General features: G+C 38.6%; 1 protein-coding gene across 2 annotated transcripts in view; it reads left to right on the top strand.

The window, feature by feature from the left end:
- Nucleotides 1-17,615, top strand: part of LOC150088165 (uncharacterized) — a 97,656-nt gene that overhangs the window by 45,005 nt on the left and 35,036 nt on the right. The gene's annotated exons all lie outside the window — the stretch shown is intronic.

A 17,615-nucleotide genomic window follows, 5' to 3' on the forward strand; every position in this document is an offset into this window, starting at 1 on the left:
ATTTTTACTACCTCGACACTGTTGTTGTTGTTGTTGTTTAAGGGTTTTAACACAAGGGCATCAATGAACAAGATGTGTCTTTCCAAGTTTTTAATGTAAATAGAACATTTTTTTTTTAGATTTGTCGAATAAAATTAAATAGTTCATCTAGATACGCAGAAATACCAAAGATCTGTTGAAGGGTAAGTGGATTCTGATTATTGCATAAACTCTGAAAACAAAGGAATCTGGAATTTCTGAATCGAGGGCATACCAAAAGAATGTGTTTTACTGAAAGCTGAACTTGGCAATGAGCACAGAGTGGGGGATTTTTATTTGCTAATAGATGAAAATGCGTAAGATGAGTATGGCCAATTCGCAGTCTGACAAGCATTGCTTCTTCTCTGCGACTTCATGTGATGCTGGAGTGCCATATTTGTGGATTAGGTTTTATTTCCTGTAGTTTATTGTTGACTTTATTTTTTCATATCTGGGCCCATTCATTTTCACCTTCTCTAATAATGATTGGACTAAAATCAGTATGTGGGACTATCATTGTTCTGTTTGGCAGTTCTGATGCTGACTTAGCTGCATTGTCTGCTTTTTCATTACCTTCTATTCGGCAGTGTCCTGGGATCCAGCAAAGAGTTATTTCAGATTGTTTCTTTTGACAGAGGTTGATTAGAAAGTCAATTTCTTGTAGGAGAGGATGATGAGAATGTTGTGTACCCTGTATTGCTGAGATAGCACTGAGCGAATCCGAATATATCAGGACAGAGAGTGACGACTGTGGACATATTTCACCCATTTCACTTAATGCAAGCTGGATAGCATATAGTTCAGCAGAAAGTATGCTGCACTCAACTGGAAGGGATCTTGAGATTACATGCGAAGGGAGTACAGCTGCTACTCCTACATGTGATTGGGACTTAGAATCATCCGTATAGACTATGAGTTTCTCAGTGTGTTCCGAAGTATAGTTGGCATGTAACTGTCGGAACTTAAGTGGTGGAATGGTATTTTTTGACCACTGAGCGAAGTATAGATCAATGTCTATATCATGGCAAAGGCATATTTCTACTTTCCGCAATTAATTTTATTGAGGTCGATTTTCCAATTCTGTATTACTTCTTGAAGACGTAACCCAGCAGGCCTAGGCTCATTAGGCTGGTTTCGTAAAGTGTTGGCCAAAAAGAATCGTTGAGGTATACCCAACAGGGGTGAGTTGGAAAGCTGCTTATTTTGGCAGCATATTGGCGTTGCCTTCTAAGATAAAGCGGAAGGTCATGTGATTCTATGTACAAGTTCTGTAGGCACCTAGTGCAGATCGCAGGGCACTGTATTGGTGTTCAGAGACCGTAAGATGCTCTGTTTAGCTGAAGCATATACTATTGCTCCGTAATCTAATCGTGACCGGATTAGAGCACGCTATAAATTCAGCATTGAACTGCCTGTCAGCACCCCAAGAAGCTCAGGATGCAGCGCGAAGAATGTTTAATTTCTGAAGGCGCGTAGTTCGCAAGTAGGTTATATGCTTATGAAAATTAAGTTTGGTGTCTAAAATCAAACCTAAGAGTCTTACGGAGTCGGTCATCGGTATTTCTCTGCCTTTCAGTTTAATACAGGTTCCGGATGAAGCAATCGTTATTTACAGAAGTGTATTACTGCTGTTTATCCCTCGGTTAATTGATAGCCGTTACATTTTGTCCAAATTTAAATTTTGGTTATTGCTAACTGTAGTTGTCTTTCAATGGTAGCCATGTTTGATGATTGACAGGAAATAGCAAGATCCTCTGCATAAGTTTCCACCGTATCTGGGATGTCTCGATTAAAGCTACTAGTACGTAATGCAAAAAGTGTGGCACTTAAAATCGATTCCTGAGGTACTCTTTCTTGCGTGTGAATTTTGGACAGTTAATTCTAGAACCTTACTTGAAAGGTGCTGAGGTGAAGAAAATTCTGAATGAATCTAGGCAAGTTACGTCTCAGTCCAAGGTTGTATAAGTCTTGGAGGATTTCATATCTCCAGGCTGTGTCGAATGCTTTTTTAATGTTAAAAGTTATCATTACCATGTGCTGTTTTTTGACAAAAGCGTTTCGAATGTGTGCTTCGACTTTGATGTGGACATCAGTTGTGGACCTGTTACGGTGGAAACCAAATTGGTGGTGTGTTATAGCATCTTGATCTTCTATAATTCAGAAAAGTCTCCTGTGAACCATCTTTTCTAGTATCGTTCCTAAACAACTGGTCAATGATATAGGATGATAACTGTTGGGGAGGAAGCATCTTTCCCCGGTTTTGCTATGGCTACCACTGTTGACTGATGCCATGTATCGGGGTAAACATTCTCTTCAAAGATTCTGTCGTAAAATTTTAATAGTGTAGATTTTGAGTTGGAGTTGAGGTGGCGAAGCATTATGTAGTAAATGCTATCTGGCCCAACAGAACTATTTCGAGAATTCTGGAGAGCTTCGTTGAGTTCAGTAATAGCGAACGGAAGGTTATAGGAATATGATTTGTATTGAAGTTAATTTTATATTTTTCTACAGACATTTTTGTGCGTCTAAATGAGGCTTCATAAGATTGAGAGGATGAAGCCGCAGCGAATGTTTCAGCTAGCGTCTCTGCAATATCAGTCGGAGAAGAAATATCCATTCCTTTCCAAGACAGGATTGGGGCCGAAGTTTGTTGGAACTTTCCACCGAGGATACTGATATTTCACTAGATTATTCTGGGGTCAGTGTTTCTGCAGATGGTAGAAGTGAATCGAACGCACGCATCCTGTTTTGATTTCCTACGAATTCGGTGCTTCAGCTTTCAGACGTTTATAATTTATAGGGTTCTCCATTGCAGCATTTCGACGAAAAATGTTCCAAGCTTTATTTTGTTTTCTTTTGGCAAGAAAGCAATCTCTTGTCCACCATCCATTATATCTTTGTTTGGCAATATTTGATTTCGGTATTGCAGTGGCAGCAGCTCCAAGCAGTTTTTCTACTATATGCCTAGCGGCATTATTAATAGATGTAGCAAGTATCAGATGGCTATCAAATTGTATGATACTAGAAAACTGTTCCCAGTTTGCTCGGTGGAAATTCCACGTAATTCGTTTGTTGGAGGCATAGTGTGTATTTGTCTGTATTTTTCAAATTATGGGAAAGTGATCATTGTTGTGAAGGTTAGTTAATACTGTCCACTCAAGGCTGGGATAAATGGATGAGGAGCATATGAACAGTTCAAGAGCAGAGCTTGATCCTGTAGGCAGATGGATATGTGTGTATACCGATATTCAGCAAGGCTAAGTGATGATTATCGAGTATAGTTTCGATCATCCGCCCTCTCCGATCCATGTTCGCGGAACCCCACAAAGGAAGATGAGCATTTAGATCTCCTAAGAGGCATACAGGGTGAGGCAGTCGATTCAGTAAATCGTCTAGTTCTGCATTGGAACGTGAAGCGGTTGGTGGAATATAAATGAACACAAGAGTGGGAGTAATGTCAAAAACAATGCGAACAGCTGCTGCTTCTAGAGTGGTGCAAAGCTGAATAGGTTTGGATGGAACATTTCTACGAACTAAAATGGCTACTCCTCCTCTTGCTGGAGATTCAGAACATCTGTCCCATCTGTATAGAGAAGTGTTGGAGTATAATTTGAGGATAAATATGTTTCCTGTAGTTCCCCTTCGAGGATCGTGCTGGTGTATTAAATATTGTAATTCATTAAAATTGCTTCTTAGGCCTCTACAATTCCATTGAATGATTTTCTGCATTACTTGGGCTTAAGTTTCGTGGATTGGTCTGATCGTTTTGTTTTCCCTCTATCCTGGTTATATTTTTCTCGTTTTGGAAAAATTGGACGAGTGATGTCCATCTCATCATCAACATGTAGCAGGAGAACTGCCTCTTCATTATCTGACTTCTTATCAATTTCCATATTTGGTTTATTCTGTGTAAGGTGGACATCTTTCTCGTTTGTTAGCGTTCTTGACTTGGGGGCATTGACTTGTTGTGGTTTGGATGGCTTTGTGTTAGTAGAATTTGATGTACTTATGGTTTTTGTTGTTGTTAGTGTCTCACCATCCGTCAGGATGGATCTGGCCCATTGGACAAGAGATAATTTAGGAGGAATTGTAATATGTCTGTGCTGAAATCACTTTAGAGTTTTTAACTGCACTAGAGTATGATTTGGAAGGTTTCACGTGTAATATCTGTTTTCATGCTTCTTGGTATGAGACATTTTTTCTACCTTGTACTTCAATATTTTATTACCCATCTTCCATGATTCACAAGTTCTGGAATATGCAAGGTAAGCACCCTGGCAGTTGGGACACTTTGGTGTTACTGCTGTGCATTCAGTTTGGGAGTGATTCGGAGAGCAACACGAGGGGCAAATGGCCTTTCCTTGACATGCTGTTTGAGAATGACCATACTTCTGGCATTTAAAGCATCTAAGTGGATTTGGAATGTATGGTCAGATCTTACAGGAAAGGTAGCCAGCTTTAACTGATGCAGGATGGTCTAAGGACACCTGGATGGTCTAAGGATGGTCTATGGTCTAAGGACTTGTTTAGTCAATTCTTTTAGCACTAATGACACGTTGTGCCTTAAGTTCTTCAGCAATTTCATCCTCAGTAACATTAAGGAGGTCCCATTCTGAAATGACCCCTTTTAAGGTGTTTAAAGTTCTGTGTGGAGTAACAGAAATGGGAAGGCCTCCAAAGATCGTTTGCTTCAGGAGCTGCCTAGATTGATTTGGGTTCGATGGTTCTAAAAGGAGATCTCCTGAGCGAAGTCGTTTGACCATTTTAGGAGTTCCTGCTACAGATTCTATGCTTTTCTGCACAAGAAATGGAGATAAATTGTTAAGCGGTTTTGTTGACAAAGAATGCAGAATTAAGAAAGCAGGTATGTCAGATGAAGAATTATTTTTTTTTAAATTCTTTTTGCTTGTGATGATTCAAGTTCACGTGAGCGCTACAGATGGTGATATTAAAGGATCCATGTTTGCGCCTTTTTTGCCCTCAGTATTGAATCTATATTCATGTTACTAGCCCCGCCACGTGGGAGCAGGAGCTAATTTCTCCCGAAATTTGCAGTTACTTGAGCCCTTAAGGTATGCTCAATGACACCATCAAAAATCCTTGCACCTCTTCTATTCAAATGAATTCCATATTTTCAAAACAAATTTCAATGAACTTGGGCAGGCAACGCCTAAACAAATTTACCGCTTCCCCTCCATAGCTTTGCCGAATGCCTCAAATCTAGAGTAAATCCATGACTTTCATCACATGTTCTCTGCTATAACGTCGTCTGGACAGAACTGCAGATAAAAGTAATAGAAATAGGGGTTTTTTTTTAGGAGAATCAGCTACTAAGGCCATATTATTCCGTGTATATTGTCTGTAAAACAGTGTTCTTTTCGTTGTCGATTTTCTGTTTGATAGACGAAAAACCATGCTATCCTCGCCTCGGATCCCTGGGGAGGGTAGTCTTCAAGGTAACCACCAACAAGCTCCCCAGAGGTGAAGTGATTCCATCCACAAAGACCCCTCATGGAACTACAACCACGAGTTGGCACGCATCGATAAATAACATACTTGAAGTAATATTCAAACAGCCAGCTGCCCCATCCACTCCGCAGCAAATATAACTGTGTGAAGACAACAAAAATTAAACCACACAACATTCACAGCCGAAGAACTCAGTATCGCAGCATGAAAACTGAGAGATAGAAAATCACCGGGACTAGACTTGCTAGAACGGGAAATTGTGAAAAAGGTGGCGGAGTACAATCCAGAGCTTCTCCTTAATCTCTTTAACCATTGTCTCCAGCGTGAATGGTTCCCAACAGACTGGAAAATGGAAAACTTCAGGCTAATTTTGAAAAATTCCAGCAAACCCCATGACCAACCAGATTCCTATTGACCCATCGCTCTCCTGTCAGTAATAAGCAAGTTGTTTGAGCATCTTCTAAGACAAAGAATAGAAACATATTACAACAATGCCAACTTACTATCCTCAACTCAAATCAATATGGATTCAGAAAGGATCGTTTGACGCACTCTGGTGGTCAAGAGTCCTCGGCAGACTCCGTATAGCAAATCTCCCTAGCAACCTGTACCAATGCATAAAAAATTATCTATCACAGCGGAGCATAACTGACAGAACACCGTATAGTAAAGTTACGCGCCATTACAGAGGATGTCCCCAGGGCTTTGCCTGGGCTCCCTACTATGGAATATCGTACTTGATTAGTTCCTGAACATAGACCTGCAGAATGTCCAATCTCAAGCATATGCAGACGACTTATTCCTTACCCTTGCCGCTGATACTAGATCCCAACTGGAAGCCGCAGCAAATAGCACTCGGCACTTTACAGGACTGGGCCTGGCACAACCACCTGGAAATCTCACCAGTAAAGACAAATTCCATCCTGCTTAAAGGTTTTCTGAACACAGCGAGGTCACCACAAATCAAAATCCAAGGGAGAACTATCCGGTTAACAACTGAGATGAGATATCTTTGAGTGATCTTGGATAGGAACCTACACTACACCTGAAATATCTACATACCAAGATTCGAAAATATACTGTACTAGTGGCAAGAATCGCACGTCGTGCCTGGGGATTGAAGCGACGCGCGCTCGCCCTCTTCTATAAGACTTCTATAACACGACGGAACACCCTACCATGGATATAGTCACTATCCGGATCATCATCAAAACCAAGAAAAGGCAACCACCTATATTCTGGGAATCAATGCAGAGGCCTACCAGCAAATGAGACTACACCACCACCAAATCCGAGAAGATCCAGTATAGGACAAAGGACCACAGCTGCATTCCTATTTATATCCCTACTGACACAGATCACCGGATAGGACTTTAACTACCTAACTGGTCATCATCACTGAAATTGATATCAAGACCGGATCTGAATGAGAAGAGCAAGATGATTGTGCCAAATGGCGATCACACTTGTGCTCTCTTGCATGGCAACTTTTCTCCCACTCCCACCCCCTATTTTCGCCTGATGGATGTATTCCATTGTACCTGGGGGATACCTTCTTCTTCATCCCCCCATATTTCTATCTGTCCCCCTCTTCTCTTGACTCTAAAGCCCACCCGCTCTAACTCACTCACTCACTCTCACTCTCTCTCTCCTTTTTTTTTTTTTACATTGGTCTCTGTCAAGAAGTTTAGGCGACCCTGTAGAGACTAGCAAGAGCATAATGGGCAGCCTGGCTACCTCCTAGCGGTGTATGCGGGCAACGTGGGGTTCCACCAGGGGCCCTGCAGCCAAATGCCAAGGCACCCAATGGAATCCAACACAATACTACGTATCAACACAGAACACCTTTCTGGCATTTACAGTAGTTCTATATTTCTTCAGTGTACGTATGGCGCAGATGTGGGAAACCACAGGTGGCGCCTGATCCTAATACTATGCACACTATGCTACCCTCGCCTGAGACCGATTAACTCAGCCACGCTTTGAAAAAGGCCCATAAAATTCCTCACGTCATCGACGGGACTCGAACTTAGATCTTTTCCGTCGTGTGTGGGGAGGACGTTGATTCTACCAACTGTGCTACCCACGAGGTTGCAGACAAAAGATTATTTTGTGTTTTCTCCCAAAATTTTTCCAGCATGGCCTTATATTTCTTGACGTGATCGTCAGTTTGTAAATTAAGTGCTAGTACCCACATGGATCATTTTACACGTTTTAGAAGCTTTAAAAACTGATAACTGATTAGTCACATCATCAATTTTCGTACCACGCAGACATATTCTGGTTCTGTTTTGTCTTTGCAGAATATATTTCCAGTTTCCTTTCAATTGAATTCCCCAGTGAAACTACCTCCTGTGAAAGCAGAGCATTCTCAGCTGAAAGATCTAGTCCTAAGATCCTAGGCTCTGGAAATCAGACGTGTTTCTGTGGAGTCCCCAGTTCGAATTTTCTTTAGATCATCAACTTGTGGTCTGAGACCCAATGTCGCCTATCATTACACCAAATTGTAATTTAAGGTCGCAGCGTACTTTACATCAAGCACAGAAAAAAATCGCCAACAGCTGCAGAAAGTTTTGCATACATGAGACAACAAGTACAAGATAAAAAACCACAACTCACAGATAAACTGTCAATGGAAATTCTCCCGTCAATCATCACAACCCCTTGCATTTTATGCATATCTTTTCCAGTTGAAACCATAAGCAAGTTTAAGTAAAGAGTTAAATAATAAAACAACTAAAATAAGTATCAATGCATTGCCTTTAAAACTAAGATTGGAAAAGTTATCACGATTTACTGAACGGGGCTTAAATTTAATTCATGTTAAAGGACACAAGAGCAAAAGAGAGCTGGACTCTTTCTGCTAGATATGGAATGGGGTGGAGTTAGAAATATTGTCGCTGCATTTGGCATAGTGATATGTCATTGGTTAATAAATGATACCGAAAATGTAAAATATTATTCTTGTGTTCTAAGAATATATAAATTTGTGCCAAGAATTGTGTGTGTGGTTAAGGTTATTCAAAATAGAGAGAAATGCGATCTCGTCTACAAACTTTGAATATATATAAGAATTGGAATTTTTGGTGTGAATTAAGTCAGGTTAGATTTCAAAATGATCGAATTTAACTATTGTATCCATCTTTTTTATCTTTCCTTCAAGAACACCGGGAGAAACATAACTGCAACAAGCACATAGCAGTTGAAATTATGAGTTGGCAGATGAAATATATAAATGCAAGTTAAAAAATGCATTCAATAGATATTTTAATGTGTTTATTCATGTTGTGCCAAGCAAATCTTAATAAGTGCCTAAAGTGTTATTCCCGAACCAATTTATTAATGATTTTATATCAGAAAAGGAAATAAAATAAATTTCCAATTTAATCGGAGAGGCGACTCGATCGCAAAATTACCTCATTTTGTTAACCAATAACGTTAATTCTAAATGATTTTAATTTTGCTGATTGCGGGGACGTCAGACACGCTGTTTGATTCTGGTTTTATTTAGACTGTCTTTTTTAACAATGGATGAGCAGGTAAAGAGAATGGTGATGTTGGAAAATAAATTAAAAACTATTAGAAATACATAATAAAGGTGAAGTACTCAAAAAATCTCTTGTAACTTAGTAGAAGAGAGTATCTGTAGTTGATTTTTACCTTAAACTATAGAGCAGCGTTTCTCAACCGTCTACATCCGGCGACTAATTTTTTGAGGGAAAAAAAAAAAACGAAATCGTCAACCTTTTCGCGACCCTTAATGGTAATAAAAAGCTGTAATTACAGATTAATAAAAAGCTTAATTAAAGCTTAAAGCATTTTAAATGAAATATGTCGCGACCCAAGGTTATCTTTAATTAATAAGTTATTAGCATTAGTAAGTCCAAATGATGTAAGGAAGTAGACTTTTCTGCATCAGCCAGCAAAAAGAACAAATATATATAAAATGGAATATGTATGCATAAATAAATAAAACAGAATAATTATACTATTCCCATAGAGTTATCATCCAATTCTGCATTGGAAGACAAAATTTCAATGTTGGACAACCTGCTACCCACGTGTGAACTGAACGAGATTCAGTCTTCTGTTATTCCCTGAGATTCTATATTTGTGTCTCTTGGTTCGTGTCTCACCTACCAGGAACACCCTTCCTCATTCCTAGACTCTAGGAAGAACCCCCTAGGCTGGAGAAGTGCTGTTATCTCCTCAATCCACAAAGATGATGCTAAACTGAGCATCATCTTTGATGCTCAGTTTAAATGATGCTAAACTCAACCCACACCTTCGACTCTTTTTTCCGCTCAATCATATCTTCCTTATATGCTTAACTGTCAAATTTTCAGTCCACACATTCTAAACTGTTCTTCATATGTGCATCGATCTGTACTCATCACTAACCTGTTTGCCCTTTTTTTTTTTTTTTTCTTTTAACTCTCTCCAGAAATGCTGTCATTTTTCAGATGGCGTCTCAAGACCTGAGTACAATATTAGAAATGCGGTCTAATCTTGTATAAAGGAATAACGACGTCGTTCTGCAGACTAGTAAAGGCCCTATAAATCACAGAAAGGACACTCTGTGCCTTCCTTATCCGCCTGTTTACACGCATGTAAAATTTCATAGGTTGAATCGTAACACACAAGTCTTTTCCTTCTTGAACGACTTTCTGCTCCTCTATCTTTGGCTTATAGATAAGTTCAGGATTTCTGATCCTCAAATGTTTTTCCAGTTTATATAGCAGCCGTGCATGAGGGATGGTATCGAAAGCTTTTTACTAAAGTCTAAATATATAATGTCAAAATTGTTACCTGAATCCAACTGTTTAATTGTAGATCACGGCAATTTACTAGAGTGATCAGGCATGACCTCCCCTTATGGAACACGTGCTGGGATGTATTCAAGGCACCGTTTTTGTTGAGATGGTCCTGAATCGCTTCCCTAATCACAGACTCTAGGATTTTCCCTATGACAGAAGTCAAACTCACCGGCGTTTAGTAACTCAGTTTAGCATCATCTTTGTGGATTGAGGAGATAACAGCACTTCTCCAGCCTAAGGGGTTCTTCCTAGAATCTAAGAAAGCTCTCATTAACTTTCCCAACTGTTCGATATACTCACATACAGCTTTTTAATTATTTAACTAAGCATATACCATCCTGTCCTGGAGCCCTATTCTTCTTCAACCCTCAGTAGCTTTTATAACAAATGCTTTTTTTCTTAAATTTTCGTTATGCTTAACAAATACCCAGTAATGATTTTTCAGTCTTCATTTTATTTATTATTATTTTTTTTTCAAGCCGAGAAAGAAGCAAGCCGCATGATATCCTGTCCATGATTTATAGGAATTTTTCTAGTAGGCAGAGGGACGTAATAATCCTTCTATACAAGATGATGGTTAGACTGCATTCTGAATATTGTATTCAGGTCTCGAGACCGCAGCTCAAAAATGACACACAACTTCTGGAGAGGATTAAAAGAAGGGCAACCAGATTAGTGATGAGTACAGATCGATGCATATACAAAGAGCGGCTTAAAAGGTGTGGACTGCAATGCTTGACAACTGAGCATCTAGGGGAGATATGATTGATGTGCATAAAGCGCCGAAGGGGGTTGAGTAAATGGAATGGGGAAAAGCCTGCTCTCCCTCATAATTGGGCAAAAACCAGGTGGCACAAAAATAAAATCTCAGGGAATAACAGAAGACTGGATCTCATGAAGTTTACCTGAGGAAAGTGGGTTGTCAACCACTAGAATCATTTGCCTCCCAGCAGCCGAGATAGTGAGTCTGGCTAAGTTAAGCGGAATTAGAAGGTTAAGTTGTTGGAATGGGAGTAGTATGAATATGCTCTTTCATTTTATTTATTTTTGGCTGATGCTGTCCCCCCCCCCGGATCATTTAACCTTGCTAATATTAATGCTGTTTTACTTAGAATTAGATTTGATTAACCGCCTTTCCTCGGTTCCGTTCACGCCGGTTAAGCGAAAACCCACTTGAAGAGTATATTATTTTTAAATGTAGGTAAACTGATCAGGAGTACAGATTTCTTGGAGCGTATTTATTTAAAAAATAAAGAGCGGATTGATATTTGGGCGCCACCTGTTTGCCAAGTACTATTTTTTGAAGAAATACGGAAATTGTTATATTTGTCTGGAACATAAATGTTTACTTCTTTTCGCAGTAATAAGCGAAATGGAATTTTCGCAGTGCCTCTTCCAACTAATATTAGACACTGCGCAGAAGGAAATATCTCTGTTAATCCTTAAATGGGTCATGGCTTCTGTCCAAAAACTACCTATATCGGGTGTCTCCTCTATGTAGAGGTTAGCGGTTCCGACGACTTCTCGCAGTTAATCACGTATTTTTTCTAATAAACCACCTTAGAACAGCGCCAAAGTGGCCTTTGACAAAAGATGATGGAAGACTTAATGGAAATTTAGATACTTCGAGAAGTACATCCGCTTTCGATCAACGAAGTCTAAATGCTGTATCCGCGCATGCAGAAATGCTTAATTGACACAAACTTTGCTGACGCGTTCCCGCACCGAAAAGACTTTCGAGATGAAGCTCGCGCTTTAGAAAGTTTGGAACAAAAAATATTTAGAAATAATACTACTGTAGCTACAACAACATCACTGACATGTTCGATTTCTTATATAAAGAAAGTTTTCTTGTACAGTACGCCATCTGTCTAGAAAATAAAATTATCTTTCATGTCACCAGGAGCTAAACCTGAAGATCTGTCTCTGAAGTGAACATAGAATTAAAAAATTAAAGAAACTCCAGAAACGGTAATTACAGAAAATTAATTCAGGTTTGCAGAAACAAAGGTTCTATTCGATCTTTGGATTTCACACTGCTGTTGCGCTTGTATTTTAACATCAACGAGGCCATACTGTACCATGTGTGCTATGGCTGAACGAGCTGTACGAGTTCAGAGTACGATTTGCATTATGTGAGGAACGAAAAACTAGGAATAAAATCCAACTTCCTCCGCCTGAGAGCGGCTAATTACAACACCGACTGAAGAAGACTTAAGAAATTCCTCTAGTCTATGACGGGACTCGAATCAAAACCTCTCCAAACGAGTGACCAGTGGCGAAACCACTACACTCTCACGATGGACCGTCACACTTTGCTTATTAATCAATTTACTATTATATTCGTATTCAGCTGTAAAACTCGCTCACTTTTCTCATTGTTATTTTCCCCTACACAAACTGTTATCTTCTGAATAAGATGAATGATCAAGTTCTTTAAGAAAAGGTTTTTGTTTTTTTGATATTTACAGTTATTCTTTCAGTTTATGTAGTACAGTATCATAAGTACCTCAACCATTAAATTTCGTATAAACTACACCATAATGGTCCAACATGCAGATACCTTGGTGCAATGTTCAGAGGTTATCTTCCGAAACCAACACAATAAATACTGCATAATTAACAGAAACTTCTATTTAGCCATTACAATGGCTAATGGCTAAATAGAAGAGCAGAGATTCTCTTGATTGCGCTGGCCATGACAGGCGTTGCATATGTCTGGAGTGCTCTGCATACCATTCCTGCACATTACGCGTTCTGTTGACTTTGACATTGTCCTCTTGAGCAGTTTGTTACTGTTCAGGTACAACGTCAGTATAATGGGATGAACCCAAGAACGTTCAGATATCTTCTACAGTTGACAGGGACCCCCCCCCCCCCAGAATAGCAATAAGACCAGTGCTGCACCACTAAAACGATCTCCATCCAAGAACATATCAGTCGATGGCCTGCACAAACGACAGGGTGCATTCGACATACATTGCTTTACATTTGCTTCTTCCTCGCACTCAGACATCTGTCAGTGCTAAACAATGCAAACCGTTGTTCTTCTAACAATGTTCACGTTTCTAGCGCTCCATCTGCCACTGCCGTTTTACCCAACGCCACTGTAAGAGGACACGTCTGTTCCACTCACAGCAGCATAAGATTGCCATATAGTTGCGAGGATCCATTGTTCTGAACTCCATGTGTGTTGTGCTGTTGGAAATGCGTTCCTTGTGTGCGATGTTGAAAGTCGTTCTGTATATGGTAGGTCACATATTTGAAGTGCCCATTGTTGAATATCTTCTTCCTCCCAGAATTTTTCAGTGTAGGAAGATGCTTTCAACATGTTCCGCGGATACTGCGGTACGACAGCCGCTGCTATTGTACTGCAATATCCTCCTCAATACAGAAGCAGTACAGATATAACAGCCGCTGACTGAAACTCTAGAAGCTGTGCGTCAGTTCATGGGTGAACTCCACTGTTGCCCATAACAATATTTCTACTTCACAAACACTTACGATAATACCTCTCGTTAAGTGAGAAATGTTTCAGACAGGAGGAGTCTGGATATTAGAATTCTAAATGCTCTAATAAATTGGCAGGCAGTGTATAGCAGTAATTAAGTAGTTGGAAGTGTGGGGTCCGGTTATTCTTATTTCCAAGTACATCTGACGTTCTTTATTGTTTTGACTACGTTAAAGTGAAACGAATTTATAAACTAAGCACACAAACTTAGGCCGCATTTTGAGTACTGTCATACAGGTTTGAAAGCCTCGTCTTAAGAGGGGATGTAGTTCTATTGAAACGGGTATAGAGCAGAATAAGGTTAGTGAAAGACATAAAATGATACTCTTACCAAGAAAGAACCAGCTTTTGTAAATTGGAAAAAAGTGTTTGGAAAATAAGCACTTGTGAGGAGCCCTGATTGAGGGCTTCTCGCAGGTGTCTCGTTTCTAATTGCAACTGCGAGGGGCCCTGATTTAGGTTTCTAAGGCTTTTAATGGGATGAGTAAATGAGTGTGAGTAAAACTGATGGCATCCTTACTCTTACTCGAACGGCAAACTCTCACAGGGAGACGTAAATTAAAATTGGAAAAAGGATGGTTGCGAGATAGATAGTGGGTAGTTTCAATAAATTTAAAAGAAATTATTAGCAAATTATTATAAGGGACAGGAAAATGAAGTGGTTGGTGTTTTGTTTTGTTTTGTTTGTTCGTTTGTGTTTGACTGTTGCTATATCAGCTTGTTTCCTTGCATCATTTTGTCACTACTAGTACTAACTAAACGATCTGTGTGTGTGTGTGTGCGCGCGTGTGTGTGTGTCCTTAATTTGTAACCATTGACAAGTGCAAAAGATTTTAGAGCTTTGATATTTTAATTAGTCAAAATCTTCAATTGTTTCCTGATTTCAGGAAACTGATCTTCGAAAATTTCATTGATCAAAGCCAGTCTAATAATTATTTCTTCGTATAATAATTTTACTTGAGGACTTTCGTCCTCTTTAGGTAAAAAAGTATCATTAAAAAAATCAAATAAGATTACGCTTTGAATGAATAATTAATCTAGACTAGGTTCCCAAAGAAAATGATTGGTGAAAAGTACGCTTCCAGGCCAAGGAACTCACATAACCGGAACTTGCTAAGCAATAGTGGCATAGTATTTAGGGTCTGATGCCACCAGTGGTTTCCCGTATTTGTGTCCTATCTACTCTGTGATGGAATGCAGAACAACTGCAAAAGCCAGAAAAAGTATCGTTTCAGGTTTATGTAGTATTGTGTTTTGTTCTGTTGTTGTCATGTCTCTGGCTGCGTGGCCGCAGGGTCACTAGTGGGACCCTACGTTGCCCGCCACCACCACCACTGAGAGGTGAGCCAGGCTGCCCATCATGCTCTGGCTGGTCTCTGCCAGGGTCGCCTGAGCTTCCTCACAGGCGACCCTGGCAGAGACCATCCAGAGTATGATGGGCAGCCTAACTCAAGTAAGATTTGGTGAATAATCGAGGGCCTGACTACTCGTGAGGAACGAAGTAAGATCAAAACGTGAACCGCGAATATAAATAAGAAATGCTGAAAGAACCCAAAAAATATTTTTAAGGTGTAAAGTGAAACCTATGCAGTTTGCAGAACTACTCAAAGATGTCAACGTTGTGCATGTTCCTTCCTCTATGAGTTATTCGTTGGAACTAGTTCGGTTTCAACGCTTTCCATTTTTACTGCATTGTTTGAATTATTTATACTTTTTAACCTCTGGTCGGCGAGAATATTTTCTCCCAAATAATCGCAATAATCAATATTCAAAATACACAGTCGTCATATTTTGGATATTGATTTACTACAGAATTTCCCGCATTCCTCCTGGTAGGGCCTACCTTTAGTGAATGTGGACCGTAGGAAAAAATTATTTGTGCACCCAATTTCAATAAAATAATGTAATTTAAAACCTTTTAAATGAAAATTGCAACAACAAAAATATAAAAATATAAAAAAGCAAATAACTTTTTATTCTACAGAGATAAACGGACCTAAACTGTAATCTATAACAGTACTTACAAAATAAATTATACTTTTCTTAACAAAATATCAATTTTGTTATCTAAAAGAACACTTATTAAAAATTCTGCCGATACGATACAATAATAGGCATGCCTATAAGGAAAAAAAAAATAATAACGGAAAATTTAATAGAAAAAAAAAAAACTTAACACACAAGAGATGAAAAAAACAGGATAAAATACTCGCACATTTTGAAATTATCGGAGTTGGAATCATATTTAGTTTGACAAATTCCATTTTGTGTGCGTGTCCATAACTGTTTTCTCAAGCCCCCCTTCCCAAACGTAATTGGCCCTGAGCAAGTGCTCTTTTTTAGCTAAGCCTAAGATAGGCTTAGCTAAAATTTACGCTTCATTCTCTCTCTCATCCCCCCCCCTTCTTTAAATTTAATTATCTCGATATTTTTTAGATTGTAACGATTTTGTCGCAAAGTTAAAAATATAATTTCCTCGTATATAATTCTCACGCACCTAACTTATTTTGCTTTAAATGTTTTAATCGATATTATGTTTATCTAATCATTAATTTAATTTTTCGTATCAGATTTCTTTTCTAGTCTAATTCAATTTAGGTTAATACAATTTTATAAAGAACTTTATATAACAACTTTTTCCGCATATTTTTAAATGGATATCTCTCCTGTAATCTACATCAATTTAAAGCAAATATTACAAATAAATAAAAATTAAAAATGCCACAAGTAAATAGCGCCTACCCCTAAGCGTGAATTCATATAGGAAATATTGGAAAATGATACTTACAGCCTCGTGCAAATTAACAAGAACAAAATGGGAATTTTGGTATTTTACTATTTATCAAGTTTTTAACAGCTATTATTTTTAATCGCATGTTTTTTAAGAATGATTCATGCAGCGAGCTGTGATTTTAATTAGAAATCCTCAAGAGGTATTTTAGTTTTAGTGTTCTTAGATCTTTCTTTGCAGAAATGCAGTTGACCCCTAGAAAATGGTCTAAGATTGCAACCTTAAGTGAACATCTTTCCTTATAGCGTAAAGTTAGTCTGGGAGCTGTTAACAAAGTAATCAAGCTGAAACAGCATCAATTTCATCTCAAATAAAAGTCCGATGTGGGTGGAAAAGAAAAACAACACTCAAAACTGATGCCTCTATAACCAGAAGAAGCAAAAGAGACCCTCATATCACCAGTTCTGACTTACAACAGGATTTGGCTTGAACTGGTGTGAAAATACGTGATTCGACAGTCCGTCCGTCTTGACTTTTAGAAGTTGGCCAAAGAGTTAAGCCAAAAAAAAGAAATTTTTGACTTTTGACTCAAGTTATGAAGAAAAAAAAAACAATTGAATTGAGCCAACAGGCATAAAACCTGGATTAAAGATGATTGGAAAAAAGTTATTTTCTGATGAAAGCCACTTCGATTTTCACGGAATAAGACTTAACATAAGGTCAGACGAGAGAGAGTGTGTATCTGCTAATCATATGCAGCAAACTATTAAACATCCTATTAAAAATATTTTGTGGTTGTTTTTCGTATCAAGATACTGATCCCTTGTACCTAAAGAAGAGATAATGAAGAATGACGATACATATAATTTTATCAACAAAAATGTTGTTGGAATTGAACAGGTAAATGCAACTGGGAATACCATTTTTCAGCAAGTACATTCATCCAAAAAAAAAAAAAAAACACTCCTGCAGTTTTGTTTTACAGGATACAATATAAAGTGTTTGGAATGGCCTAGCCCATAGATTCATTTTCAATCCTGTTGAAAATCTATGGGCTATCTATAAATAC

This window comes from Mastigoproctus giganteus, chromosome 3 (assembly GCF_048544385.1).
Source record: "Mastigoproctus giganteus isolate SK-2022 chromosome 3, ASM4854438v1, whole genome shotgun sequence".
NCBI lineage: Eukaryota > Metazoa > Arthropoda > Arachnida > Uropygi > Thelyphonidae > Mastigoproctus > Mastigoproctus giganteus.